General features: G+C 33.6%; 1 protein-coding gene and 1 long non-coding RNA gene across 4 annotated transcripts in view; one reads left to right on the top strand and one right to left on the bottom strand.

The window, feature by feature from the left end:
- Nucleotides 1-20,347, bottom strand: part of Cnc (NFE2 like bZIP transcription factor cap-n-collar) — a 139,143-nt gene that overhangs the window by 7,322 nt on the left and 111,474 nt on the right. The gene's annotated exons all lie outside the window — the stretch shown is intronic.
- Nucleotides 15,766-19,474, top strand: LOC143186232 (uncharacterized). The gene is made up of 4 exons (XR_013003029.1): nt 15,766-16,336; nt 17,587-17,832; nt 18,753-18,848; nt 18,953-19,474. It is a non-coding gene; the product is annotated as an uncharacterized LOC143186232 (long non-coding RNA).

Here is a 20,347-nt window from a genome sequence, read left to right as displayed (position 1 = left end):
GATGCACTGGCGTAGTGGCACCACAGTTCTTAGAATCATTCAGCATACTCAGCTGCCTCAGAATTGTACGTGACTGGTGTCAAGTTACCTTCGTTCTTATCAAACTAATTTTACGAAAGGAAATACAGATACTTCCTTGCAAATTTTTTATTTCTCAGCACGACGATGACTATGTGCATTAGCAACTATTAATTCCCAGTTTTACTTTGTACAATTACCGATTTAGAGTATGTTCTATTTCCTTGTTTCTGTAAAATATAGTGTAAGATAAGTTGTTTAATTTAGCTACAAAAAAGTCATGGAATTCTTTGCGAGGAGATAACAGCGATTTAAAATTCTTATGAAGCAATAGGAAATTTTTGCTCGATTATTCGTAATTGTATTGGTATGTCACTAACGACGAATAGTTACGGTGTTATAAAATAATACCTATAGTCATGGTTATTACCAAAGTGAATTTGTACGTAATAGTTTAATAAAAGGAAGTTTCTGCTTTATCTGTCTTTGTTTTTTAGTGTTGCTAATATTATTTAAGTAACAATGTATGTTATTTTCTGGTGTTTAAGTGTCTTCCTCCATGTAATTAAATTTTAATGTGGCATCAAATGCGTTGTATGAGTTCACAAGGCAGGTAAGAATTTTGTACCATGCATAGAGTTTCTGCTTCGAAATCTACTGTACAAAGACAACTTAAATAGAGGTTCTATGATAAATGAACCTACAAATCAACTTACTCTATGAAATATTTGAATACCAAATTGTTCTACAAGCTAATTATTCAGAGCAATAAAAACCTTTACTACAATACTCTTCTATTATCAGCTTCAGTTGAAAGATTATTCTCTTTTACTGCCGTGATAAATGAACCTACAAGTTAATTACTCGATGAGATACTTGAATACTAAATTATTTTACGAGTAATTTATTCAGAACAATAGAAATGTTTTATTGCAAAATAAAAGGATTAGTATTTGTCAATTTGTATTTTATTAAGAACAATTTTAAGATTCATTTTTATAGATATTTATTTGCTACTATTATTTTAAGATTAATGATTCATATGATAAATTATGTTAAAATAAAAATAATCTTCAAATTCTTATATGATAATTTATTTAAAGAAATAATTGATTTTCTTCTGAACTGATTCGTTATGCAATTAGGATCATTAAGTTATTTAAAAAATAACAAATATTTTTTCGTCTTTGAGAACAACACAAAGTAAAGTAATTAATTTACAATTGACAATCGCACGTCTATTTTCTATCGATCCCCACAATATTTATTTTCAGTTACACAAATATTCTTCGATTGTATAACTCAAGCCACGCAAGAGCCCTCAATTTCCTTTCACCAATATCATTCCCATCGAACACAAAAAACAGCAAATGTCATTAAACTCAAGCTTCCACACATCAAGACTGAGACACTTCCTTAAATCAAAGAGCCATTTTAAAACAGTATCTCCGTCCTTATCACTAAAATAAAGTCCTCTTCCTAAGTTGGCTTTACAACCGAAACAATCTACCAATTTCACTAAATCATATCAAACATTTCACGTTCCCAAATAATTTCTACTACCATTCAGATAACATTTCTTCTTCGACACTCTAAAACGCGCGCGTACAACGAGATAATGTTTAATGAGCATGGCTAGAGAGGGGGGGGCAGCGAAAAAGAGAGAAGAACACGTAAGCGGACGCATATACGGAGAATCGTCGAATTGTCGTGACTCAGCAATTTCCACTCCTACCATCGCTGATAAAGCTATCTTTGTGGAACTTTCGAATATACATTTTCAATCGAATCAAAGGATCAAGCGGCATTACGTAACGTTAATTCTTATTCGAGCGACGCATGGCGAAACGACGCGCCCCGTTACGCTTAAATCGAGCACCGACCAGCAACCCGAGAGTTCGGCAGTTTCGATGCTGGTTACAGAGTTAATCCCCCGAGTGCATGTAGGTCGATGGCATATCAAACACGTGACGTGCACACTCTACAACATTGTGAATCACGTATGTAAGTACACGGATGAATACCCAAGTCCTGTCGTGCGCATTGTTTCGTAATGAAGTTAATAACGAATCTCGTACGGCGTTTGTGCTTTTTCTGGATTGCTGGTCGCGCGAGTCAGGGTCAACAGACACGAGACGATTTGTCCATGAAAACGGCGAGTCACTGCATTTTTAACGGTTCGCCTCTATTGGCTGGAGTCAGCTGAGCGCGCTACGTCGAAAAGCAAACAGGTCTCCATGAAAATACGCGTGAAACAGGGTTACTAATTAACTCTCTCTCTTAAGGATTACTTAAGTTCTAACACTCGTTTTCTATCGCTCTCGTCTGACCCAAGAATGAATGACAGAAAAGTCCTTCCTTCCCTATAATCTTGCTATTATATTTGTTATACAAACACTAGAGAGATTCCAGTGACGCTCGATTTTGGGTGATTAAGGATTACCTACTTGATACATATACGATAACTCCCATAGTCGACATTTACGCTCTCGAGGAGCGTAATCCCAGTTCGCCGATCGACAGCCCCTCGATCGATCTCGACTCTTGAAATAACGAAACGCTGCATCCAACGGCGCGTTCACGCCGAGTGAGTCTCAAATCCCGTTTAAAGAGACGCGGGCTTCTGAGAGATTCCTCGCGGTGCAAACGCTGCAGCTTGTGTAGGAGTGCATGTTCGAGAACGTCCGGCGCGAAGTCTGTTGCGGTAACCAGCTCTTTAGCACCTTTGCTACGCCAGATGTTCCTTTCTCTCTTTCACAATAATCTTCCGCGGCGCACTGAATCCACCGATCGATGATGCATTTTAAACTGCACTCTGCACACTCGCGAGCGTTCCACGAGTTGCTCAAACTCGACGCAATTTCAAATCAAACGGAACTTTTCTAACACAGAAGAGTCGAAGTTGGTGGCAATTCTCTGGGACTTATCACTTCGCGAAGTTAAATTCCACTTTATCCTCTGGCGGCGGTTTCACTGTGCACTTTTATCCATCCAAGTAGGCATCGATTGTTAAGTTCCACCTAGTTATTGGATCACAAATCGTAGTGCGTAGATGTGTTCACTTTGTTTCGCGAGAAAATGTGTATCGAGTGGTAATTGTCGGGTCGAATCGAGTCATCGCTTGCTGTGCAAGTGTAGCATATGCGAGGAGTTATTGTCTAACGAATTTCCTTCGCGGAACGCGTTACGGTCGCGACCAAAGGCGCACGATCACCGCGGCATCGCGAAACGCGAAAGATAGGCGCTCGATCACGAGCGCAGCGTAAACATAACTACTACTTAAGTTGGCGGCGCGAAGCCGAGAGGCTGACCTGCCGCGGGGCGTCACCACTCGCTTCAAGAGGCTGGTGACTAGTGTCACTTTTCACTTCGGTATTGGACGGACGCCGACGCGACGCACACGCCGCGAGCAGCGGAGAAGCGTCGGCGTAGCGGCGGTGGACGTCGCGCGTCGAACGATTCATCGAGCTCGTGCCATGCACGATTTCGTCTATCGATCATACTCGTTTCGCGCTCAATCATGCTGTAAATGTGTTTCAGAAGTGACAGAACTCGGGAAACGTGACTTTTTAATTATGACTGTATTCTATCCAGCGTATCTGCAAATTTTGTTTGTCGTATTTCGAAGTTGCAGAATCTGCTCGAAGAACTTGTGGAAAATAAACTATGAATTATTTGGATAATTATAGATGGAATCGTTTATTGCGAGTAACGAGTAACTATTCTCTAGATAGCACATGATATGACGTCTTAAAAATATCTATTTTTTGTCTGAACGTCTTGTAGACGCATTTTGGACTTCTTTAAGACGTGTTATTAATGTGTTTAAGACGTTCTAAAGACATATTGATTTGTAACTTCGGGCGTTTCAAAGATATCTTTTGAATATTTTTGGGACTTTACTGGATGTCTTTAAGACGTTTTTAAGACGTCTTTGTGCTATAGGGACCTTCGAAGGATTTGAGGAAGATAACATTTGTTGGATAATTTTATTCTTTTTGTCAATAATATTTGTTTATCAAGGTGAATACGTTTTTCACACTGAATCCTTTAGTCTACTATATTTTCTGATAACAACATTTCATAATTTAATAATATATTTAGGATAATTTATTAGCCTTCTTGACGTTAATGTTGATTGAATGTTTATAAATATTAAGGTTTATTTATTATGAACGTTCTACGAAAATTCTGCCAGTTTATACGTGACTAAACTCATAAGTAGCTCTTTGTTTCACCTGAAAAATATACTTTTTTGAGTCGTGTCACTTTTGAAATACATTTTCGATGTGTCGTCTGATGATTTCACGCTTTTGTGAGAAAGCGCGGGCTAAATGACGATAAGAGTAGGGAGGACGAATGAAAGCTGAATCAAGCTTGAAGACTTTAAGCGTTGTCATCGCACAAAAGGAAACGAGAATGAGTTAATTTCGCTATGAACATATGTCAGTTTTTTGAAACAAATTTTAGAAGGATTTTTATGAATAGATTAAAAGTTTCCATAAAAGATAGAACAAATTTTCAATGGTTGTGGAGTACCATATTTTTTCAGAATTAGCTTGTTAATCTCTGCATCATTTGGAGTGAATGAGTTAATGTAATGAGCCATAACTGACACCTTCGTTCAGAAGAAAGCGAGTTATTATCGCATATGGCTTTTTACTCGTTGTACACTCGTTACACATGTTTTATTATCAGTTTTATGTTTTACTATCACTCATTGTCTCACTGCAAGCAACCGTAAAAATCACAAATATCGTCTAAATTTACAATATTTACAAAATAAAGAAATATCCTCTACAAAATCATGTTTTATATCTATTAAACTTTTCTTGAGAATTCAATTTATTACACTATTTTTATTTTTCCAGACCTGTTACTTAGTATTGACTTTAACTGATAGACGTAACATAAATTGTACCATTATCTCAGCTATTATGTTCCTATAATATTGCTAACTGGTTCTATTTAAAGCTTTAATAAACAATTTACATTAAATTGAATAAATATTGTTATTTTTCGAAAGACGTCTAGTATTAATCAATAAACTGTTTATATCTACTATTTATATCTAGTATTAATCAATAAATGTTTATATCTAAAACATTTCGATTCTTTTTACATAAAAACTTTTGTAGCCGATCATAATTTGGTGCATGTTTCATCACCTTTAATGTGCTGCAAATAATTCTGACGAACTATTCTGCGAGTGGGTTAGAAAGGAACGTAAAAAACTGACCTTGCTAAGGGGGAGCTCCTATTAACGCGTTTTTATGTTCTTAGACGTGCTTTATCGTCTACGATGGTTCGTTATGACCGGACTTTAGAGTCCTTCCTGATAAACGAGCTCTCGCCATTATTGTAAAAATTCAATGCTTCCGTGTGATACGTTATATGGCACGTTCAGCCAGTAACCTTGGGAGGAATGACTTTCAAATTTTATTAATAAAATCACATTAAGTAAATACGTAAGATAATTGCGCTTCGACTTAGCATTCCGCTGCAGCTTCTATTGTAGCATTTAAAATTGCGTAATTGTGGGGGATATCTCGCGTAAATGTCGTCACGATGTTTCAAAACGTTTTTGTTTTGCAATGAACGTTTAAATTCCATTATGTCTTATTACGGTAACAAACGAACGTCAATCACCAATGATGATAATGCTATCATGTTATTAACGTAATTAATATACCATGTTTTATAGTATTTAAATTTCTTTTCACATCACATTAAGAAAATTTATGAAGAACGACAGTAGAAATACTCTGCTTCTCAAAATAACTCAAAATGCTTATCCAAAATAACTTTCTCCAAAGACAAAGGAAAGTTGAAGTACATAAAGTGAAAATTAAAATGAAAGAACAATTTTTCTTATGTAAAAATAGTGTGAGTTTCATATTACACAAACATTAAAGAAAAATAAAAAATTAATGTTTGTAGTAAAGCAATTGCTTCACAGTTTTTTTTATTATTTATTCTCTTTCACTGAAAATATAGGATATTTGCTTAAAATATTTCCAACAATGTGTAGCAAAGCACGCAAATAGTTAAAATCGTTACACTCTTGCGTCTATTCAACTGCTGCAACATGCAAATGTGATTACAATGCATAATTATGCAATGTTTGACGCAATGGAACAAAATACAGCCCATATGGAACAGTTTGAATAGTGAATTAAAAACCAGAAAAGAGAAGTAAATTACAGGTAAAGACTGTGACCTTTACGATTCAATATCTTGAGCTACCATTTACATAATGCAACTCACTTTTGTTAGTACGACGTTCGAAGACGACCAAAACACGAGTCACAAACAAAAAATCAAAGTCCTTGATATTAATTGCACTTCCTCGCTGGAAATCTGATCGAGTCGATATCCAGCAGCCAGACTTCCTAGTTAGTGGGAACGTTGCATCTCTCGGACAGGCCAATTAACGAGCATTGTGTCTGCGCACGGCGTAAGCGTTCGTTTATGATAATCGTGCAACAGAACAGTGTAAAGAAACGTAACTACATAAGTATGCAGTCGGCAGTCATTCGTACTTTCACCGTCGCTCGTGGGTGTAGTTTTGCAAACTTATCTCGCGCACATAATTATCCCTTTTGCTTTGCATATCCTGCCACTTTACATAAACGTTAACAGCATGGACGAAAAAAGGAAAAAAAAAACTATTCACTCGGTCGATATACTGGCGGATGACTCGTTAAGTCTAATTAAATCGGTGAGTTAAAGAATGATACTTACAAGTCCAAAAACCACATTTTTAGATGTTTCTGTAATCAGGTAGCAAAACCGGATATGTCACGACTTTCTAGTTTTTCAATATAGCGATTTTCAAGGCAGATATATCGATAGGTAAGCCCACGTGTCATGAATTGCCACTTTGCTTTTTTCTTACACTCCGCGATATGCAGACATATGGAAGAGCAGATACCTTGATTTAAAAAAAAAGGTGACATATCTGGTTTTGCTATTTGACTACAGATTTAATTCCAACGTGTAATTCTATGGATTGTACATATCTGAACACCAAAGCCAGAATGTATTAAATTTGTGTGACTCAACCCTTAAGCCCGAAATACACTATCGATTCAATCACGGTCTGTTTGTGCTCCAGTCTTGAAAATCCACTCTTGTAATATGCGATTGAACTGAGATTAAAGCGTTACTCATAATGTAAGTACTTAAAAACTTTTAAAAACAATGAAATAATATTTGATCAAACCAAGAGCTGAACATGTGCGAACAGTGATTAAATCGATAGTGTAATTCGGGTCTTTGTAAACAGGAGTCTTCTTGTTCCAGTACACTTATTGTTTCACTTTACATATTAATTATAACAGCATATTTAAACAAATTACTGCATACATATTTCTAATCAAATATATATTTGAAGTGTTTGAAAATGTTACATGACTCTTTCAAATCTTTCCAAAGACTTTCACCCACTCAAAAGTATGTTGGACATAAATGGCCCCTGGAAAGACGTCTATAGAGTAAGGGTTAACACACTTTGGCTTTAGAGTTTAGATACAGTATTGAGATTATTTGAAAATGGCTAATTTTGGACTTGCTCTGTTCTTTAACTCATCAATTCAATTAAAACACGAAAAGCATAGTGTTACGTTCTGCCGTAAAATTTGCTCTCGTCAACCGTTACGTATCAAAAACAGTGTGTGGAAATTTCAACGTTCGTCGCCACATCTGTCCGTTATAACATCCATTTACGACCACCTGTGTCATCTCGAAATTGTCAAGGACAAGTGACGACGTTCTGTTGCGATCTTGCGAGGCTACGATGTTAACTATTCCTATTGCGAAATAGACAATAATGAGTATTTATTTCAGTTCTACTACATTTTACGTGGAACCTGACGCAATAGCTTTCTGGAACACCTGGCATTTCCTTGTTTTAGATGGACCAGGGTTGAGATTACACGATGAATTTTGAGTGTTTTTCGAATGGTCGAACACGTGGAGGATTTTAATATTAGGCAAGTAATTGGGTATGGCCTAGTACCGTTTAGATACTGGAATATTCTAGTAACTTTCGAATATTATTAATTGAACAGTAGAGTATTGGAATGTTATTGGAATACTTGAACACTGGAATGTCATTTGAATATTACTCAGGTATTTAAGTATTTTAGAACATACTGTGTAGGTTTAGATACTTTGAACGTATGTACTGCCCAAATACTTTGAAGAGTTGCAATATTATTAACCGTTTCAATATTGTTGTACTATTTTGAATATTATTCAAATGCTTGATCTTTTTAATAGCATTTGAATATTGTCTGAATACTCCTACAATGCTTTTAGGATACTAAGTACCCTAATAATATTTTAGTACTATTTGAAGATAACATACTTGAGTCTTTCAATACCACTATAAAGTGTTACTTAAATATTTATATATTTGAACATTTAATTCATACGATCATGTTGCTAAGATACAGAGAATTTCTATCTTTCCTTCCTGACAGATCTTATCAAATATTATAATGATTTCACACCAGTTGAAAAAACGTAATTATTAGTGAAGAAACATCAAATAAATCTTCAAATATGAGAGATGTGTAATAGAAAATATATCAGATAAATTGTAATTTGATAATAACATTCAAATATTCGCAATTTATTCGTAAAATTTAAAATAGTTTCAAAGTTTTAAATGCTTCTATGTCTAATAGAAGATATAATATAATGTAACATATTATATAATTCAATATTCAAACTTTATCAGCCATTTGAATGTCCAAGTAAATACAGAAAACTCAAATATTAAATTATTCAAATAATTTCAGTTCTATTATAATCAAATTTCGGTACTAAGCCATCAGGATTTTACACGCTCTATTCAAATACTAATATAAAACAGTTGAATACATATTCAAAAACATTTTTCACCAAAAGAAACAAACATTTTAACGCATTTGATATCTCTAAAATATAGATTAATTAATAATAATATTCGAACACTGGCAGCATTTGAAAACCTACCTACAGAACAATCAAGCATGAAGTTACTCGAATACTCCCAACCGTAATCTAAGCACTTCAAGGCATTAATTATCTTATCACTCGAATGGATATTAGATAAGGAAATATTGCTTTGGAAGAAAGGAATAGCTCGTACCACAATCAAGATGAAGCATTTCGAGCGAAGTAGTCGTCGGTGAATTGTCTCGCGAAATCCATTGGTAGAATAGTAGAAGTCTTTCGAATAACCGAGGTCGCGTGACTAAGCATCTCAAATATGGATGCGATATCTGTTCGCAAACCTCGCCAAGTGATAATAAAGCACACGCGGTCGTGCGCGTAACTATTTATAGCGATGGTTTCCGAGTTGATTTCGCGTGACGCGACAATGTTTTCGTTCGTAACGCTATCTTTAGTTAAAAGACCATTTTACGCAGTTTTCTTGCATATTTTTCTACACCTCAACCCTTCGACAGCTTCAGGAACTCGCTGCTCCTCCTCGTGTATCCATAAACAAGTTAAACAAGCACTCGAAATGCGACAGGGCTCGTGACAAGGTGCCAAACAATTTCAGCGAAAAAAATAGAAAAGTATTTAAACGGTGTGTAACTGTTAATCAATTACGGTACAGGTGAGAATTTATGCGTGCATACAACACGCGCGTCTGTTCCATAAAGTAGCAAAGGATGACACACCTGTGGAAGACACGTGACGCGTACGAGTAACACCTAACGTTTGTTATGACGGATATTACAAACAGCCGGTTGAATTAACTAGCAGCCGCTATTTAGCCGAGAACTGCCTGTGGAATGTATAACGAAAACGATATTACGAAATTAGAGCAACGTCGGTTTACGACAGTTTGTACGAGCCGATAACCAACTGTCTTATACGCATAATAACGTTGAAACGATGATTAGGTCACTGCGGATGATGCTTGTGGCTGTGGAGGAAAAAGCGAAAGAATTCCACGTTATCGCGAAATAGTTGCACAATATATGTATAATATTGAGAAAGCGTGGGTATTTTTATTAATTGTTTATAATGGATTTTTTACATGAGAAATATTCTGTGTTCTTGGGAGAGTATTTGAGCCGCTCAGTTGCCAAACTGATCGACTCTGTAAAACAGAAGGAGAGGAAAGTATTGATGTGATAAATGATGTATTTTAAAATCATACTGGAAATAAACGAACGAAATGTATGAAACAGTGATTTATTCAAGAGATGAGCAATTTTGTTTCTCAAATGTAATCATATACTTTTGGCAGTCTTAAAATCCACAAGAATGATTTTAAAAATATATCAAACCGACAGCACATAATTTTGACACATTCTTCTTCTATTAAAGTAAAGCTTTGCATATAATTTTCTTATTTTATGACACTAGATATAATCATGTACATAAATTTTTAACTCTGGACAGTTAACCACTAATTACGTGCCTAGGGAATAAAGTTGCAAATGTGATGAAAAATGAAGTTGATCAGTTTGACTTCTGAAAGCTTTATTTATTAGTGGATACATTTTCAGACGAATATTTGATTCTCCTGGGAAGCATGGATCAAATACAATTGAACAAATATTTATCACATTGTATTTGTATGTTTTTAAAGATCATTTTAAGTGAGAATAAACTGCGAAGGAAATAAAGCGTCAATATGAAGACTACCTCTTGAATATGAATTTAGAATTACTTTAGAAGCTAATTCCAATGTCAAACAAGTTGATTATCAATAACCAGATATTGTTTGAAAAATAATTATCTAACTGGCAGCGAAAAAATTCTGTAACAAAAGTCTAAAGAGCAATTATAGGTAGATGTTTTATACAATCTACAAAAATCATCTCAAAAGTGTAATAACATCATAAGAAACTACTTTCACAAATAAGTACTTAATTACAATAAGTCTGACATTTTAGGATAACAGTTATCACAAAAATAGTATTTTATCGTTTACAAGTGTCTCCTTCGTTACAATGGAATATTTTGTATACTCTTATCGTTGTGTTTAATTACCCCTGATAAACTCAACTCAACTCAACTTTCTATGCTTATCTTATTAGAATTAAATGTTTGACGAACAGTGAAACGTCAGCATTAATTAAGTAATAAAATATTAATAGGTTTAATATTTCAAAAGTTCACGATCGTATTTTCGATAAAATAATATAATCGATATATGAAAAAAACTGCATTTCCTTTATCAACAAAAATATGTAAACATAAAGTTGCAGCCTGTAATCATGCAGTAAATACAGATAAGTTGCCGAAGTGTTTAATCATATATTATATTAACATTCAGTATGCAACCTGTAATCATTCGTTGTTGTCTCTTGCATGTGGTATGCTTTCATCAGCTGTGTTTCTTTTTACTTTAATTACACTTTTAAACAAGCATTATTCTATGATTCTTATAATACAAAAAATAATGATAACAGAAAGCAAAATATTCTATCTAATAAGAAGAAAGCAAATTCCATTCGTAAGAAGAAAAAGTGTACAGTAAATTACAAGAGGATTCCCAACAGACATCAACTACAAGTATTGTATAGTAGTATCTTCTTAGATAGACTCATTGACTGTGAACATGAACTTATAGCAAGACTTCAAGTTATATGTTGGAGGCAAAGTTACATGTATATAAAATTTATTTCCTTTAAATATATAATTTTAAAACATAAAAAGAGATAAGCAGAGCATAACAAAGCATATACTAATTATAAATACCGATTTGAAAAATAAAATCCTCGGTCAGGGTCGGCATGTATAAACAATCACAATATTAGATCACTAACTAGATCACGTGTCAATTCCCGATGTGACGATAACGTGCTCTTGCTATCACGTTTCTTCGTAGACAAAGAACACATGATTGATAATACATTAGCATTATTTACTAATATTGTCAACATTATTTCTACAACAACCGAAATATACAAATTGTTGTGTTATACAAATCTGCATAGATATTAACGGAGACGTCCTAAAATCGATATTTTGATTTACTTAAGATTAAAGGTATAAGTCAAATTAAAACACTAAATGTATTTAGTTAAATAATAAAATGTAGAGAAAAAAGATAAATAAATTTTGTGAGGAATATTCATAAAAGTTTTCGAAATAGACAATAAACTTATAGAATAACGAGTGATAAGACTAACATTGTTTATTAGAGATAGTGACATAATTCTAGAAAGGTGAAACTTATCTTTAAAAATAGAACTATCTAAGAATCTAACATTGTTAGAAAAATGTTATAAAATGTCATAACAATGTTAGAAAAATGATCAATCTATGAATTAAGGAAAAGATCAATACATTTAGATCGTAAAATTTCAAATGCATCAACAATGCGTTTACTAACTTTGTTTTATACCACTACTAATACACGTAATTAAATAATTTATTTCTTATTCGAAACTTCGCGTACCTCGAACTTTCCCCTTAGTAATAGACACCACAGATCTAATTGTAAAGATAACAGTTTATTGGAAGTTGAATTTTTTATTATCTGCACAAGCAACTTCATCGACGTCACAAAATGGTAAAATTAGTGATAATATGAAATATTGTTAAGATATCCACAGAAAACAGTGGTACGATATGTTCAATATATCATTTCAAGATCAGAAAATCGATAAATATTATTGTGGAAGTGACAAGAAGACTAATGATAAGCTATTGTAATTTGTACTGTAGCATATAAGACGATTTCAGTTTCAAAAAGGAAGTGTAACCAAATGAACCAGTCGAAAAAAAGATAATTAGGAATGAGATGATTAAGAGTGCATGTATGCATGTGTTGATCGTTTCTACTCTACGTTTTTTAATTATATAATACTGTTTACCTTGTAGATATGATATACATCGCAGGTCCTGTTAATTACGCAATACTAGCGATTTTTTATTATAACTCAAACAATCGAGTAATGGAACTGGTAAAAATAATTCTTACTAAATCACGTAACGGGACCGTGATTGTATTTAATACGCAAATCGCGAAGCTGAGAATACAACGTTGTATCACTCGACTGTTTAGCGATATTAATATTCCAGACATAATTACTTACATCACAAAAGACAATATTGTATCAATGTTCATTGTGTAACATCAGCTATGAATTTATGAAAGGAGGAACACATTCCTAATCTAATTAATTTGTACTTTTATTAATAGAATTTATTAGGGATTTAGTATTTTGTCGAGCAGAGAAAAATTAATGGGACGTGAATAAATAATTCAGATTATATCGTTTAGTCACTGAATGTTTCACTAAAATAATATTGAAATTTAAATTCCCGTTTTAATGGTACATACTCATTTCTCGTACGTTTTCAAACAATTCTCCTACGTATGCTCCACTAATAGCTTGAACAGTTATTTTAAGAGAATTTGTTTTGTAAATTACATTCTGAATTCAATTTTCAAATTCAATTTCTGCAGAAACTGAAGAATTATTCATTTCAAGAATTACGCATTTCACGTTCTCGTGTTTAAATAATTATCGTATTTGATACTACGTAATATGAACAGTGAACTTCTAGGAAACAGGTAACATCTCCCACAGTTAAATTTATGCGACAATTAATCGTCGGTTTCACCAAAGACGAAAGCGAAAAAAGATTTGAGTAGGTAGTTCCAAGAAACGAAGGAAATATCTACGATTTTAAAACAACAAACTACTGCATCCTTTTCCTACTGTGGTTCCCAGAACCAAATCAGGGTATTCGTTCAAAATTCACTTTACCAAAACCGACTCCATTCACATCGACTTTTGGACCATCCTGTATCATTCGATTTTCCACGTTCCCCACATAATAACATAATTATAACAACCTTCCACAAAGCCTTCCACTTGCCCTGCCTCTAACAGCTCTTTTTACACGCCCTCTCAACAGCAATCTCTATCGAGCCACGGAACACTCCCTTCTTCTATTACCATTTTTTCCCTAAGAAAACGGATAATCAGTGATTCCTCAGCTTCGAGCCAGATGGGAACGTCATTCTATTAAAGAGTGCCGCTTCGAAACGAATCACCGCTACCGGCGAGTGAATCAATTTCGTTCTATTATTACGGCCCGCTGACGAGATGTAATGGCAAAAGAAGGGAATGAGTCACTCGCGGGCTTGTGACACACATACGCGAGTGCACAGCCGCGTTCCCCGTATGCACGTGTACCAATAATCGAGCGTACGAGTGTCTGTCCGCAAGGCTCGCGTCCTAGCTCGAAGGCTCGAGATAGCAGCGAGAATCGTCCGGCTGGCTGTCATGACAGTCACCGCTGTACCCGCTTCTACTCCGTTACTCATCGCTCCGGCGAATGATGCAAATCACGTTCCGCGTAAACACACTGCGCTTAATCTCAAAATATCAGGCCGTTTCGTAAGTAACGCCGTCTATCGTTTCGTACTTTGGCTCGAAATAGGAGAAATCTGTACTAGGAGGGAATTCGAGATTGCAGATACGAGGGACGGGGGATTTGGTCATTAAATGACGCTGCAAGGGTTTCTGACTCTCTTGAAGAGTAGAGAATTTTTCGAGACGCTGATCTAAAATGATGTACGGTGATAAGATGATTTAATATTTTGGGATGCAAGAGAATTGGTACTTTTTTGTCGATATGAGGAATAAGAGAATTTTGATAAACTGGTAACGGTAGTTTTGGAAAGTGGAGCAAGTTTTTCGTTCATATTTAGTAAAGTATTATATGTGGTTTAGAATAAATCGAAGAGAATTTTCATACCAAGTTATTCGAAAATGGGGCTTCAGAAGAAATTTGTTAAAAAATATATAAAAATGCACAATTGTAAGGTGTTCATATCTACATGCGAAGGTACCTATTTGCCAGCTGATGGGTGATTTTGTTCCAAGGATCAGAATCCATAAATTAAAACGAGTAAATAGATTGTTAAATTACTAAATTATTTGAAAATTTTTATACTTTAATATTTGTAAATTTTATATAAAACAGTGACAGTAGGGATATAACATGTATTATAATAAAAAAATGGTAACTATTACTAGTAGTTAGCACTTTTTATAAAACGGAAACTAAAAAAGATAAATAAATACGAAATAGTCCTCCAATTATGGAACAGATACTACTCGTTAAGTTGCGAAAGTAGGATCAATGTTCAATGCTTATTGAATATAGATAAACAATTAATTCTATTAGAGATAATGATAATAAACAATGATAATTTTAAATACTATTTATGCGTCAATAGTTCTAACTTTCAGCCTTTGAATGAACAATATAGAATATCTTCTCGCTAACTACGTTTAAAAGATTCTTTATCACTGCTGTCACTATAACTAGTTTTATTATTCACTTGATATTTATGACGATGATATGTAGATCTCGAAAACATATTTTGCAAATATAAAAGTTATACAGTTCTAAACATGAATTCTAATATGTATCTTAAATTTATAAATAAAGAAACAGTTAATTATATTTTCCTGATAAAAATGAAAGGTATATGTATAATTTGGATGTTAACCTTATGACGCAGGTAGTGTAGCAAGATCATTATGACTTAGTGCACACTATGATCTAATATTTCAATCCACCAAATTTCTATAGTTTTTACTACCAATTTAATTATTTCATTTTTTATATCGTAATTAAAGCTATCCCAAGTATGAATAATAAACTTGCTGACAAATTGAGATGCACTAATGGTCCTGCCACACCAGCCAAAAATCATTAAACATACTCAGAAGGTGGAATTAATTTACCCATGTGTTGCAGAAGATGCAGTCTTAAATCTTGTGGAAAAAGAACACACAAAAATTTAACAAGATCACATACTTTGCACACAAATCACGTATACGTGTACAGAGAAGAACGCAATTACACTGAGCAGTCAATAATACATCAGACTATTTTTAAGAATAACCGCATGTTTCTTATTAACATAGTCACATGTCATCGCAATAGGAAAAAACTGCACCAAAAAATACAACGAATTTGACAATGTGACCGATGAACGAGACTCGTCTAGTAACGCTCTACCAATAAGAAAACTGCCGATTCATTGCTACGCATCACTATTCATTACGATTGTACCGATACTGTTTTTGTCATGTAATCGAGTCAACCACTGTATACTCGCGGATGCACGAGACCGACTTATGTATTGCGAAAACCAGTATCAGTTCCTGAAACCAGACGTATTGCAACGAGGGAACGCTGATCGCGCGATTATAAACATCAATGGATCTCATCGTCAACACGCAGTCAGAAAAATGCTATCAAATGTCGTTTAATCGCGAGAATAAGGCGACAAATTTGCTAATAATTTACTCTCAGTGGACGCTATGATCAAGTATGTATATTCCTATGTATAAACCAAGTTGAGAAAAGTCTAAAGTCTAGTATCTGCATTCGTGCTTAAAAATGTTTCGTAACATGTATCGTAATTGATTATACACTGTTGCAAACAGTTTAGAAACATTTATTATTAACTTTGTAAGCAGTTTAAAAATTGTACAGGGTGTATCAGGTGAAATGGCACAAGGTGTTTTTTAAATCTGTTATTTATTGGAGACTTCTAAATGGAAAATGGTGTAGGACTTAAGAATTAAAGATGACTACATTCTTCTTATAAATAGTTGATCGATGACTAATGCGATATTTACTTCAAATGTTTCTCTGTATTTTTCATGTTTAGGAGTTATGATAAGTAAGCGAATACATCATATCGCACACGTATTTCAAAAGTGACACAACTTAAGAAAAGTATATTTTTCAGAAGAAGCAAAGAACTATTTATAAGTTTAGGAAAAAATTATTTAGTAAATACGTAGTATTAATATAAAGAGTAGTTTTACTTAATGAAACTTATTTTACTTGAATAATTAGTCTGAAAAATAATTATGTGTTGTTTGCATTAAATGATTTCCTTGTTATTATTTAAATATTTTATAATTTATCATTGTATAATTTTGATATTTGACTAGCAAACTTTGTGCAATAAATAGAGGTGTATTTATCAAACTGATTGATAGCACTAATTAAAAAATCACGTTTTTTTAATTGTATCACTTTTGAAATATATGTGCAATATCATAACTTTTTCCCTATAGGATAATTTACAATTATACAATTTTTCATAATCCCTAATTTTGTCATATGCACAAATGTTTTAAGCAAATGTTCAAATAATTTTGTTTAAAAAATGGGTCACTTGAGAAGCAGTTTTGGTTGCTACATATCTACTAGAATTTCTATTAGATATTGCATAGTGATTCAACGTTTTGGCAAACTTAATATCTTTCTCAGTTTCGAAGTCTGTAATAACAGAAAATCAGAAAAAAAGTGGACAATATTAAACTGGTGAAGCCATATCAGTTTTGTTAATTACTACCTACTAGTCCTACTACTATTAAAAATCGATAGTAATTTTCTCATCAGTTTAATATTCAGAACACACAAAAAATCATGAAAACTGCAAGAATAATTTCCTTAATATCTCTATTGGCTTTGGGGAAAATATCTTGGAATAAACGTTTAGTAACTTCTGATAAATTCATCGAAAATATCTGTATCACACCTGATAGAGGTTCATCTTTCTAGGTAAACGGAAAAATTTACGCGCAAATATACGCTTCAATTATACAAACTCATATGAACATCACTTTCAAACAAGTCGCAATAACCAGAATAAGAACGGGGCATGCTGAACTGATTCACTTATAGTCGGCAGTAGAGAAAATCTGGAGTTGTGAATCACTCGAAATGATAAACAGAAATGGCACTTCAAAGAAGGACCCGACAGTCTTAAACTCATGCTGCCATAGGACATTTAATTGTTTGACTCAGGTAAGTGAATAGATCAATGTGTCCTATTTTATAATTAAGAAAATATCAATACTTTTAATACTTGGACAAAGTAAGCAAGTAGGTACCATAATGAAAGACTTTCCAAAAACTGGCCAAAGAGAACTGAATGAAAAAAGAATGCTTTATATGACCCTGGGTGGGGTTTCACTTTTGTCCAGACCCTCCGTTGCAACCACTTGACTTAGTAATAAGGTCCTTTGATTTTCACCTCTGCTGGGATCCTGACCTCGGATTTATTTTCACGCTGTCTACACGTGTTTCAACTTTTAACCCTCGTCTGAAGAACGATACAAACTGGAATACAATCGCTGTAAACATGTGACACTAACAACAATGCTTTTTTTCTATTTAACGGATAAGAGATAGTTGATATATAAAATTTCCAATCATTGCCAATGATCCCAGTGTATATCAATCTAAACGCACCATGACGGATAGCTATTTTAACTCACAATCTAAATCTTGTTCTGTACATAAATTTTAGTTGTGTAAGAAATTAAACGAAACTCTATATTATTCCTCATATTGTTCTCTCGTGTAACACGATACAATATAAAGTAATAAATTAATGATAAAAACGGAAATAAGATAGAAATAATCCACCTAAGCATAGGTGGATGACTAAATAGCATTTGCTGGGCGGAAGTTAAACAATAACACTGTTGTTATATGTAATTTCTATAATTTACGCCTATCAATAAATTATGTAGGTATTGAATGTCAAAAATATACTTGAAAAAGAAGCAATTACGACATCGATGACAATCGGTATATTGGTATGCTTTTAATGACTAGAAAAATATATCTAATATACATATGACTATAATGATATCGATACCTGTATGAACATCGTGTGAAGCAATAATTTTAAATTAATATGCAGTACCTAATGATTCCAGGTGGTATAAGTATGAACTTCAAATAAAAGAAAGGTATCTCGTTATAGTTCACATCTATTTTTACCAGATCAATAAAAATGGTACGTTTTTGAAAAGGTACGTATTTCAATAAACCGAAATATTTTTTATATATTTCCTAATTTCATTTAGCATCAAATAAAAACAGACATAAATGAATTAATTGAAATTTCGTTCTACAGTTTACTCAAAAGGAAAATGCTCTCCAGTCTGGTTTGGTTTCAAATTTGGGTTTATGCTCACTGGCATGCAATTTTGGAGCACCCTGGGATACAGACATAAAACAGACACAAGGTTTATTGCACTCCTGCCCGAGAAGGGAGAAAACACGTGGGTCAACCGTGTGACATCTGGGTGACACAAGTGGCCACTCTATTGTTGTAAAGGATTCAATTGTTTCGACGACCTGAAGAAAATGTGAATGGTGAAAATGTTCACAATCTTTCTTGGTAAAGGAATAATGTTTTTAATGTCTTTCTTTGAAGCTGAAATTAAATTTTTAAACAGACATACTTATCACAGATATTAAAGGTACACAATTATTATGGTACACCTTGTTTTGCAATTCTCGTACAAGAAACAGTGCAATTTGTGTTAATCTTAACAACTTCTGGCAAGGTGATCTGTTATTTGTTTAGACGTGGCAACATTGTAACACAAATATGTTTTCATTTATACTGTTGGTCGAGATATCGTTAATGTTGTATATAATTTAACAAATTAATTTTTAATAGCTACTATGTTAATTACTGCTAAAAATTAATATTTATGTATAGAGATTATAATGTAATTCTTTATATTTTAGTTAAATGTATTTATAAACTCCATTATTAGTATGCAAAACAATTTAAGAAGTAGCTGTTTACAGACCTCTACAGTTTTTTTCGGTATATAAAATGATATTTTATAACATAATATCTATGATACAATATAAACAGTTCAGCTTTTCATCCGAAATCAATGCGATAAGAAATTATAACGATAATGAACTGCGTACAGCAATAGGAGGCAGACCAATATATCGCTCATAAAATATCAATATACAAATCAAGTTTATGGAGCAATTGCTCCCCTTTATCTCGGCTTATCTTCATCGATATTAATTTAAATGCGATGAAGTGTTTTTCTTATATATCTTTAATCTTTGTAAGTACATGCACACTAAATATCCTTAAATTCATTGAGATCTTTCTTCAGTTCACTAAGTATGAACATATTATTTTCATTCATAATTTAAAAATACGGACTCTTCAAAACATTTAATTCAAAAGTACAATGTGAACTCAGCGAAATCAAACATGGTCGAACAAATATAAGTTTCGTTCAACAGTATTGCTCAATTTTATGACGCAAACAGGAAACGTCTTCATCGAACTTTATCTCGCGAAACAATTAATATTTCAAATTGCCACGAGGAAAGTTATAAGCAAAAGCTACGGTTTAATTATTCTCATAAAACCTGATACACGATAAACACGATACGCGTGATTCGTTAGCAGTCAAGGGAAAAAATGATAATGCAAACAGCACGCACCAGCACAAAGGATCACCCGATACTCTGGACTCTAGACGACACG

Source organism: Calliopsis andreniformis, chromosome 12 (assembly GCF_051401765.1).
Source record: "Calliopsis andreniformis isolate RMS-2024a chromosome 12, iyCalAndr_principal, whole genome shotgun sequence".
Taxonomy (NCBI): domain Eukaryota; kingdom Metazoa; phylum Arthropoda; class Insecta; order Hymenoptera; family Andrenidae; genus Calliopsis; species Calliopsis andreniformis.
This window is presented reverse-complemented; position numbering and strand designations above follow the sequence as displayed.